This window comes from Xenopus tropicalis, chromosome 7, assembly GCF_000004195.4.
Source record: "Xenopus tropicalis strain Nigerian chromosome 7, UCB_Xtro_10.0, whole genome shotgun sequence".
NCBI lineage: Eukaryota > Metazoa > Chordata > Amphibia > Anura > Pipidae > Xenopus > Xenopus tropicalis.
The window spans coordinates 60,776,087-60,786,629 of NC_030683.2; positions in this window are offsets into that span (position 1 = coordinate 60,776,087).

Sequence of the window (10,543 nt, forward strand, 5' to 3'; positions counted from 1 at the left end):
GTCTGAGTATTGGATTGGTTAAGGTAATTTGTGGTCTATGGTTTCGTGTGATCCAGAGTATGGATCTTGGTGATTGGGGAGCTAGTAATTGCGTTTCTAGGGCGACCCATCTGACAGCTGTGGGTGAACAATGCATTTTAACCATTTGGGCTAATTGTGCTGCTTTCCAATAATTAAGTAGATTTGGGAAATTCAGTCCCCCTTGTAGTGTTGATCTCATAATAACTCTTTTGTTTATTCTATGGGGTTTGTTGTTCCATAGAAAGGTAAGCATCCTTTTCTGTAATTTTTCTAGATCTGTTACATTAATTGGGATGGGGAGGGTGCGGAAAAGGTACAGTATTTTGGGGACAATCATCATTTTCAGGGTGTGCAATCTTCCTAGCCAGGAGATGTGTTGTTTTTCCCATGAGTTTATTAATGAGATCAAGTTTTGGATCATTGGGGGGTAATTTTTGTTGTACAGCTCTTTATGCTTTGGGGTTAAGTTGATTCCTAAGTATTTCATAGTATCTTTCCTCCATTTAAATTCAAAGTTCATCTCCAAGAGTTTTTGGTGATGATGTTGGAGAGATATTGCTATGGCTTCTGATTTTGAGTTGTTAACTCTGAATCCGGATAGTTTGGCGTAGTTAGTTATTTCATTAAATAAGTTTGGTAGGGATGTCTGCGGGTGTGTGAGGGTGAGGAGGGTGTCGTCTGCGAACAGGGCCGCCATCAGGGGGGCACAGGGGGTACGATCGTACCGGGCCCGAGCTTTAAAGGGGGCCCGGCCGCGCTAGAGTTTCCTTAGCTCGGGCCCCCTTTCATCAAGCCCGGGCCCTGTCTTTAGCTGTATCCTCCTCTATGTGCCGCGGCTCTCTGCCGCATCTCCGCTTTTATAAGGTTGCGCCCGTGCGTACTGACGTCACACGCACGGGCCGCAACCTTATAAAAGCACAGAAGTAGCAGCGAGCCACGGCACATAGAGGAGGACATCACCGGAGGTGGGGGCCGGGAAGGAGGGAAATGGAAGGTGCTTGGGGGCCTTGGGAGGTGAGCTGAAGGATACTTGGGGGCCCTGGGAGGTGAGCTGAAGGATACTTGGGGGCCCTGGGAGGTGAGATGAAGGATACTTGGGGGCCCTGGGGGGTGAGCTGAAGGATACTTGGGGGCCCTGGGAGGTGAGCTAAAGGATACTTGGGGGCCCTGGGAGGTGAGCTGAAGGATACTTGGGGGCCCTGGGAGGTGAGCTGAAGGATACTTGGGGGGGCCCTGGGGGGTGAGCTGAAGGATGCTGTGGGGGAGCTGGAGGATGCTTGGAGGGGCCTGGAGGGAAGCAGGAGGATGCTGGGGGGGGGGGGGCAGGAGGATGCTTGGGTGGCCTTGGAAGAAACAGGAGGACGCTGGGGGGGAGCCGAAGGATGCGGAAGGAAGCAGCGGAGAGCAGGCCATAGTATGAGTAATTTGGGGGAGGACCACCAATGTTTAGGGGGCCCTGGGCTGGCTAGCAATGATTTAGGGGGTACCTGCCCTGGCACCAATGCAAAATGTAACCCCTGGCCACCAATGTTTTAGGGGGGCCCTGGCTACCAATGTCTTTATGTCCTTTGTATTGATGGGAGGGGTCACTGGGGGAGGGGCCATTGGGAGTGTGGGAGGAGGGGGGGGGGCCCAGAAAATCTTGTTGTGAGGGGCCCCGTGGTTTCTGATGGCGGCCCTGTCTGCGAATAGTGCTATTTTGAATGTGTCTTTCCCAATGTTTATGCCTGTGATGTCTGGGTTCAGTCTGACTCTTTGTGCTAGGGGTTCGATACACAATGCAAACAGCAGGGGAGACATGGGACATCCCTGTCTTGTCCCATTATAGATGCAGAATGGGTCTGAATAGTAGCCTGATGAGTGGACTCTGGCTGTTGGGTGGTTGTAAAGGGCCATGATTGCATTGCTAAAGTTAAGGTGGCATCCTGTATTTTCTAGTACGGCTTTTAGGAATTGCCAATCCACCATGTCGAAGGCCTTTTCAGCGTCTAATGATAGAAATATGCTGGGTATGGAGAGGTCTTCGACATGGTGGAGTAAATGTGTAATTCGTCTAATGTTGTCGGTAGCGTCTCTGCCTATGATAAATCCTACTTGATCTGGGTGTATGAGTTGTGGCATAATTTTGGCTAGTCTATCTGCTAAAATTTTGGCATAAATCTTGACATCATTATTGATTAGTGATATAGGGCGGTAATTTTGGCAGTACAAGGGGTCTTTTGGTGGTTTAGGGATAACTGTTATGTTCGCCCGCAGCATATCTGGGGGTATCTTACATTTGTTTTGGAGGAGGTTGTTGAATAAGGATTGCATATGTGGGAGTAGTTCTTTAATGAATTTCTTATAATATAGCATGGAGAATCCGTCTGGACCCGGGGCTTTTTTTGGTTTTAAGTTTTTAATGACTGCTGTTATTTCGTCTCCTGTGATTTCTGTTTGTAGTTTTTGGGAGTCGGCTGGTGAGATTTTAGGTAAATTGCAGCTTTCTAGAAATTCTTTCAGTTTTGGTGGTGTTGTTAGGGTTGGGGATGTTCTGTTTCTGCTGTATAAGTTCGCGTAGTATTGTGCGAATTGGTTTAATATATTTTTAGGTTTGTATGTTGTAGTGCCTGTGGGCGTTTTGATTGCTTGGATCATTTGGGGACGGTTTTTGTTTGTCAATAGTTTAGCTAGTAAGGTGTCTGCCTTGTTACCTTTTTCATAAAAGAGTCTATTGCTATTTCGTAGGGATTTTTCTGCTTTTTCTATTAATATTTGTTTTAATTCTCCCTTTTTGTTTATTAGGGAGGTCAGGGTGTTTGGGTCGTGGTTGAGTTTATGTGATGTCTCTAGTGACAAGATTTCAGCAGATAGGTTCTTTATTTTACTAAGTTGTTGTTTGCGGATATGTGCGGCATGTTTAATTAATATGCCCCTAATAACTGGTTTGTGGGCAGCCCATGCTATTTCTTCTGATACCTCCCCTTTCTGGTTTTCTAAGAAATACTGGGGGATGCTTTGGGTCACTTCCTGGGTCACTGGGTTAAAGTTTAGTAGCCATTCGTTCAGTTTCCATTCTCCTCTAGGCCTAATGGTGTTTAGCGTGAAAGTGGACAACATTATTTCATGGTCCGACCAGGAGCATGGAATAATTTTAGTGTCGGTCAGGAGTTTCATTAAAGAACTAGATGTTAGGATAAGGTCAATCCTGCTGTATGAGTCGTGGGGGGGGAGTAGTATGTGTAGTCCTTACTATCTGGATTCAGAGCTCTCCAAGTGTCTATGAGACTTTGGGATTTGATCAGTGACCGCAGGCTTTTAGTCGCCGTTGGTATGATGGATGATCTGTGTTTGGATTTGTCTAAGCTTGGGATCAGCACAGAATTGAAATCTCCAGCCACAATGAGTTCACCGCTCCTATATTGTGTAATGAATTTGTCTACTTGGCGGAAAAATTCTGGTTGTTTTTCATTTGGGGCGTATATTGCCACTAGGGTTATTTCTGTATTTGGCAATGAGCCGTTAATAAGCAGAATGCTAAATATATATTTGGAGAGAACCTCGCACTACAACTCTATTATAGGGTGCTCAAATGTGAAATAGAGATTTAAATAGATTAAAGGAACACATATATAACACTGGCACACCTATACCTAATAAAATTTAACCTTTATTAGAAACATCTTTAAAACATATTGGTTTAAAAGGATAGGAAAGCAAGAAGATAGAAAAATTTTTAAAATAACTACTCTATGCCTTAGTAGTAGATTAAACTGACATGTCTGTGACACTTGTCACAAAACTGCTCTCTTGAGGTTTCTAAAGAGTTTCCTCAAATATTGTAACGAATGTAACAATCCATTCAGTGTAAGCAGTTCTGCTGATGCTCTTGACTGGAGCTTTAACTTTGTTGCAAAGGACTGGTAATTGTATCAAATCATTTAGCTCACTTGGTAGCGAGAGTATAAGGTAAGTTTTAACCTGTTTATTTCACAGGATTCTATGGTTCAAATCCCGGACCTATCAAATTACTTCACTCAAAGTATTTCAAACGAAAATTTATTCTTTTCGTGTTCACATTTCTTAATTAATTAATTATTTTATTGTGTGTGGTTTTTAGTTTATTGGTACAAACGATCAGCATATATAACCACTGCGTCTGGAGCACGAAGGAAAAGGAGAACACGGTAAGTTTGTAGCCTGTTTATTTCACAGGTTCAGATCCCGGATCTCCCGAATTATGCCCCTCAAGTATTAATAAAGAATAGAAAACTGTTGACGTGTTTAAGTTTCTTTATTGATTATGGCTATTATTATATTGTTTCCTTTTAGATAGAAGTGTATGTACCCAAATCAGTTTGTAGCGTGCATCATCATTGTACACAAAGATAAGACTCAATCCCAATGCAGTCCTAAGCTATCAGTATACACTCCGATTTCTTATCAAATATCATATGTGTTGGTACATATATAGGCTGTATATAATAAATTAAATTGTGATTTAGGCGAAAGTTAAGGTCACTCTCCTAGGACCAGCACAGATCAGTCCAATAGTCATTGGCCGTTAGTCTGAACTCTAACTCCCACGTATTGGTTGAATCGGGGAGACTTCTACTTTGATTCTGGTCCGCCACGTTTATTAAATGCAAAGCAAATGCTGGCTTAATTAGGGTAAAAAATTCCTAGGTAGTGTTGAACTTATTTTCACTGTCTGTGCCTTGCCTGCCGACACTGAGCGTGGTAGGATCTCAGAGAGGTGCGTGATTGCTTAAGAGCGGATATTTAGTGCAAAGGCGAATCTAATTATAGCTGTCAGTTTAATATTTAGCTGACTTTCATTGGTCTTACGAAGATCAAAATAATCTCCCTGTTGTCACTTACGGAAAATCTCCGTTTACAACCCCCCGCGTATCATTATATAACACATTCACAGGCCTCACTTCTCCCCCCGCTATTGGTTTCTAATATCAAAATACGAGGTTTAAGGGATGCGAGGATGTTCTCTCTCAGCTGGAATTTGAATCCCTATGCCTATACCTCAACGGGTTTACCTCGGCGCAGGAGAGAGTTAAGTATCCTATATTTGACACCCGGTACTTTTTCAGCACCTGGGATGATAACCCGGGATGTGCACACCGCCCAGTTACAACTCCCAGAGCATAGAATCGGGAGTCTTATTTGAAGTTGCTCTCAATATTAGCACTAATGACTTTATGTCTCCAAAAGAAACATTTCTTTTACCTCGGCACATGAGTCGCCCGTATAGCTATATACTCCTCCCAATCACAACTTTGACGGTGAGGATTCAAGACAACTGCTAGGTTAATGAGATCCTTGTGCCTACACCTTGTATTCCTTTACCTCGGCACAAAGATTTGAAATATCCACAACGGATCACAATACTTGATCTCGGCAGTCTAAGTCGGCCTCAGCGCTAAAAGGTTTAATTAATTGTTACAAATCCCATGTCTACTATTCATTATTTTAGTAATTATATCCTCGGCACAGGGGATAGTTGAATATCCTATGATTAACAGCAGTAGCGGGGATAATAACCCGGGATGTGCTCGCTGCCCGGTCACAGTTCCCAGAGCATAAGATCAGATGTATGTTCAAAATTGCTCTCAATATTAACATTACTAAATCTGTGCCTACGAATAAACGTGTCTTTTACCTCGGCACAAGAATCACCCGTACACCAATATATTCCTCCCAATCACAACTTTGACGGTGAGGATTCAAAGCAACGCTCTCAATTTTCTCAATTCTAGATTGGTAAGATTCTTGTGCCTAGGCCTTCTTTTTCCCTCGGCAATTCGATCGTAATACTAGATCTAAACAATATAAGCCGGCCTCAACACAAAGTGGTTAGATTAATCTATTATTATGAATCCCATGCCTACCATTCACTATCTTAGTACCTCGGCATGGGAATTGGTCGTGTGAGGATACACACCTAATCACCATTACAACAAGGAACAAGAATTGCGAGCATCAGTCTAAAGTTTAAGTCAGTCATCCCTTGTGCCTACAACTCAATAGTGTTTACCTCGGCACAAGGGTAAATGGCATAGAGTCTACACTACACGGAGATTTTCCGTAAGTGACAACAGGGAGATTATTTTGATCTTCGTAAGACCAATGAAAGTCAGCTAAATATTAAACTGACAGCTATAATTAGATTCGCCTTTGCACTAAATATCCGCTCTTAAGCAATCACGCACCTCTCTGAGATCCTACCACGCTCAGTGTCGGCAGGCAAGGCACAGACAGTGAAAATAAGTTCAACACTACCTAGGAATTTTTTACCCTAATTAAGCCAGCATTTGCTTTGCATTTAATAAACGTGGCGGACCAGAATCAAAGTAGAAGTCTCCCCGATTCAACCAATACGTGGGAGTTAGAGTTCAGACTAACGGCCAATGACTATTGGACTGATCTGTGCTGGTCCTAGGAGAGTGACCTTAACTTTCGCCTAAATCACAATTTAATTTATTATATACAGCCTATATATGTACCAACACATATGATATTTGATAAGAAATCGGAGTGTATACTGATAGCTTAGGACTGCATTGGGATTGAGTCTTATCTTTGTGTACAATGATGATGCACGCTACAAACTGATTTGGGTACATACACTTCTATCTAAAAGGAAACAATATAATAATAGCCATAATCAATAAAGAAACTTAAACACGTCAACAGTTTTCTATTCTTTATTAATACTTGAGGGGCATAATTCGGGAGATCCGGGATCTGAACCTGTGAAATAAACAGGCTACAAACTTACCGTGTTCTCCTTTTCCTTCGTGCTCCAGACGCAGTGGTTATATATGCTGATCGTTTGTACCAATAAACTAAAAACCACACACAATAAAATAATTAATTAATTAAGAAATGTGAACACGAAAAGAATAAATTTTCATTTGAAATACTTTGAGTGAAGTAATTTGATAGGTCCGGGATTTGAACCATAGAATCCTGTGAAATAAACAGGTTAAAACTTACCTTATACTCTCGCTACCAAGTGAGCTAAATGATTTGATACAATTACCAGTCCTTTGCAACAAAGTTAAAGCTCCAGTCAAGAGCATCAGCAGAACTGCTTACACTGAATGGATTGTTACATTCGTTACAATATTTGAGGAAACTCTTTAGAAACCTCAAGAGAGCAGTTTTGTGACAAGTGTCACAGACATGTCAGTTTAATCTACTACTAAGGCATAGAGTAGTTATTTTAAAAATTTTTCTATCTTCTTGCTTTCCTATCCTTTTAAACCAATATGTTTTAAAGATGTTTCTAATAAAGGTTAAATTTTATTAGGTATAGGTGTGCCAGTGTTATATATGTGTTCCTTTAATCTATTTAAATAAGCAGAATGCGTCCATCCGCGTCTGTCTGGTGTCTTGTGATTTGTAATGGGCAGTTTCTATGGACAAGAACACCTACTCCTTTGGTTTTTTTGTCTTTAGTTGAGGAGAAGAATTTTCTGTCTATTTTTATGCCAATATTTTGGTTCTTTTTGACGGATTAGGTGGGTTTCTGTAAGGATTAGAATTTGTGCTCCAGTTACCAAGAGGTCGTGACACGCTAGGCGTCTTTTTACTGGAGTATTTAGGCCTTTACAATTTAGCGTGGCAATTTTGAGGATTGTTGACGGTTCATTTATGTTATTGGGGTTTGTTATCGGGTCAGGTGAGCTGTGGCTGGAGATTTGGGATGGCGAGAGTCCAGGGAAAGGGGTGTGGGGTGGGGGTATTGGTGTGGTCATTGGTGACTGATAGAGACAGGAAGGGTAATAGAGTAAATGGGGAGAAGAAAGAAAAGAGAAAGAACAGTATAAGATTAACTTTAGTAATAACAGTTAAGTAATAACGAATAACAAATATGTTACTTGGTGACTCCCTCAGGTGTCAGTTCGTCGAGAGGTGAGTCAGGGGTGGTATGTGGAGTCACTACTGCGTGACCGATATTATACCACATTCAGGGGGGAGATGGTATCACGGAGACTTTCCGGACAAGTGGCGTTGGAGCACCGTTGTTGTAACTGGGGAACTGGTTCTCTGTTTGCCGTTGCTGATTCATGTGTCTTCTCTGCGGTTGTTTGGCGGTTTCAGACGGCTTGTGCTTGGTTCCGCTGGTGTGTCAATTGGGAGACGGAGGCTGCGGAGGAATCTCTCTCGATCTTTTAGGTTCCATATGGTGATCGTGCGGTTTTGGTGTGAGGCTTGGAGTGAGAATGGGTATCCCCATCTGTATGTGATCTTGTGCTGGCGTAGAAGTTCTGTAAGTGGCTTGAACTCTCTGCGGCGTGCCAGGGTGGATGGTGCGATGTCTGGATACAGTGCGATTTTGTGGCCTTCTACTTCCACCACTCCTGTAGGCCTAACTGCTTCTAGAATTGCCGCTTTTACTCTGTAGAAGTGCATACGTACGATCACATCCCTCGGTCTTTCCTCCGGGCTAGGTTTGGGTCTTAAGGCTCTGTGAGCTCTATCCATTTCTAGCCTCTCTGGAGGTGTATCTGGTAGCAGTCCTTGGAACATATCTGTCAGTAGGGGCTCTAGGTCGGTGGCTGTTTCCGGGATGCCGCGTAGCCTGATGTTTCTACGGGACCGGTTTTCAGCGTCTTCCTGAGCATATTGGATATGTTCCATTTGTGCATAGAGGGTCGTGATGTCTTTATCTACCTGGTATGTGTAGTCGGTAATATCATCCAGGCGTTTCTCGAGGTCTCCGACTCTCATACCCAATGAGGTGATTTCTGTGGTTAGTTCTTTGGTTGTTTTAGTATGTTCCGCTTTTACCATTTTCTCGATATTGGAGAATAGCAGCTGGAGATCTTGTTTTGTAATAGGGTCGGCTTCTTCGCCGTCTATTTGTTCCTCGGGTTGGCCGCCATCTTGGTCTTTCTGGCTGTGCTGAAATATGTGGCGGAGGTCCGCCGAGGTGGATTTCTTTGGTTTTGGAGGCATTGTTGTTGCCTTAGTGTCCACTTATGGCGGTAGTGTTTGTTTCTCGCGGTAATATCGCGGCATAGCGTGTTCAAGGGTTAGTTTGTTCCCCGTTTATGTCGGAGTTTTTTCACTTCGCGGCCATCTTGGTTCGCGGTCAGCTCCGCCCCCCGGCATCAAGTATTGTTTTTACTGGCCAGGCCTATAAAATACTGGCACTGACAGGTGGCAACCCTAGTATCATCCTGAATGTATCACAAATTTAGTTGATAACATAAGTGTGTAAAATTATATATATTACTTTTAAAAACATATGGCTTATTTATAAAGATATAATGGTATCGGTACTGAGATTAACTGTCACACTGCATTGTTCACACCTCATTTTCAGACTGTAAACCCCAACAAAGTGTTTACACCTGTAATCCTGTGATTGATTGATTATTGATCACACCTTTAAGCCCCTGTATTGTTCAGGGGGCATTGTTTACAGCTAAGGCTCAGCCCACATTGTTTACCTGTTCTTACATCCGACAGACTGTAGGAGCATTGCCAGTATTGTGCCACTGTACGTACTGCCTGCCCTATGCTGCCTGTGTGTGCCATACTTTGCCTGACTTATGCTGCCTATGTGTGCCATACTTTGCCTGACTTATGCTGCCTGTGTGTGTCATACTCTGCCTGACTTATGCTGCCTGTGTATGCCATATTATGCTTATCCTATGCTCCCTATGTGTCTCTATGCTGCCTATGTGTGGCATACTCTGCCTGTGTATGCCATATTATGCTTATCCTATGCTCCCTATGTGTCTCTATGCTGCCTATGTGTGGCATACTCTGCCTGCCTATGCTGCCTGTGTGTCCCATACTATGCTTGCCCTATGCTACCTGTGTGAGTCATATTCTGCCTACCCTATGCTGCCTGTGTGTGCAATATTATGCCTACCCTATGCTGCCTGTGTGTGCCATACTCTTCTTGCCCTATGCTGCCTGTGTATGCCATATTATGCCTACCCTATGCTGTCTGTGTGTGTCCCTATGCTGCTTGTGTGCCATACTCTGCCTGCCCTATGCTGCCTATGTGTACCATATTCTTCCTTTCCTATGCTGCCTGTGTATGTCATACTCTGCCTGCCCTATGCTGCCTGTGTGCCATATTGTGCCTATCCTGTGCTGCCTATGTGTCATACTCTCCCTGCCCTATGCTGCCTGTGTGTGCCATACTCTGCCTACCCTATGCTGCCTGTGTGTGTCCTATTCTACCTGTCCTATGCTGCATGTGTGTGCAATATTATGCTTGCCCTATGCTGCCTGTGTGTGTCATATTCTGCCTACCTATGCTGCCTGTGTGTGCCATACTCTTCTTGCCTTATGCTGCCTGTGTGTGCCATACTCTGCCTGCCCTATGCTGCTTGTGTGTGCCATACTCTTCTTGCCCTATGCTGCCTGTGTGTGCCATATTATGCCTACTCTATGCTGTCTGTGTGTGTGTCCCTATGTTGCTTGTGTGCCATACTCTGCCTGCCATATGCTGCCTGTGTGTGCCATATTATGCCTATCCTATGCTGTCTGTGTGTGTGTCCCT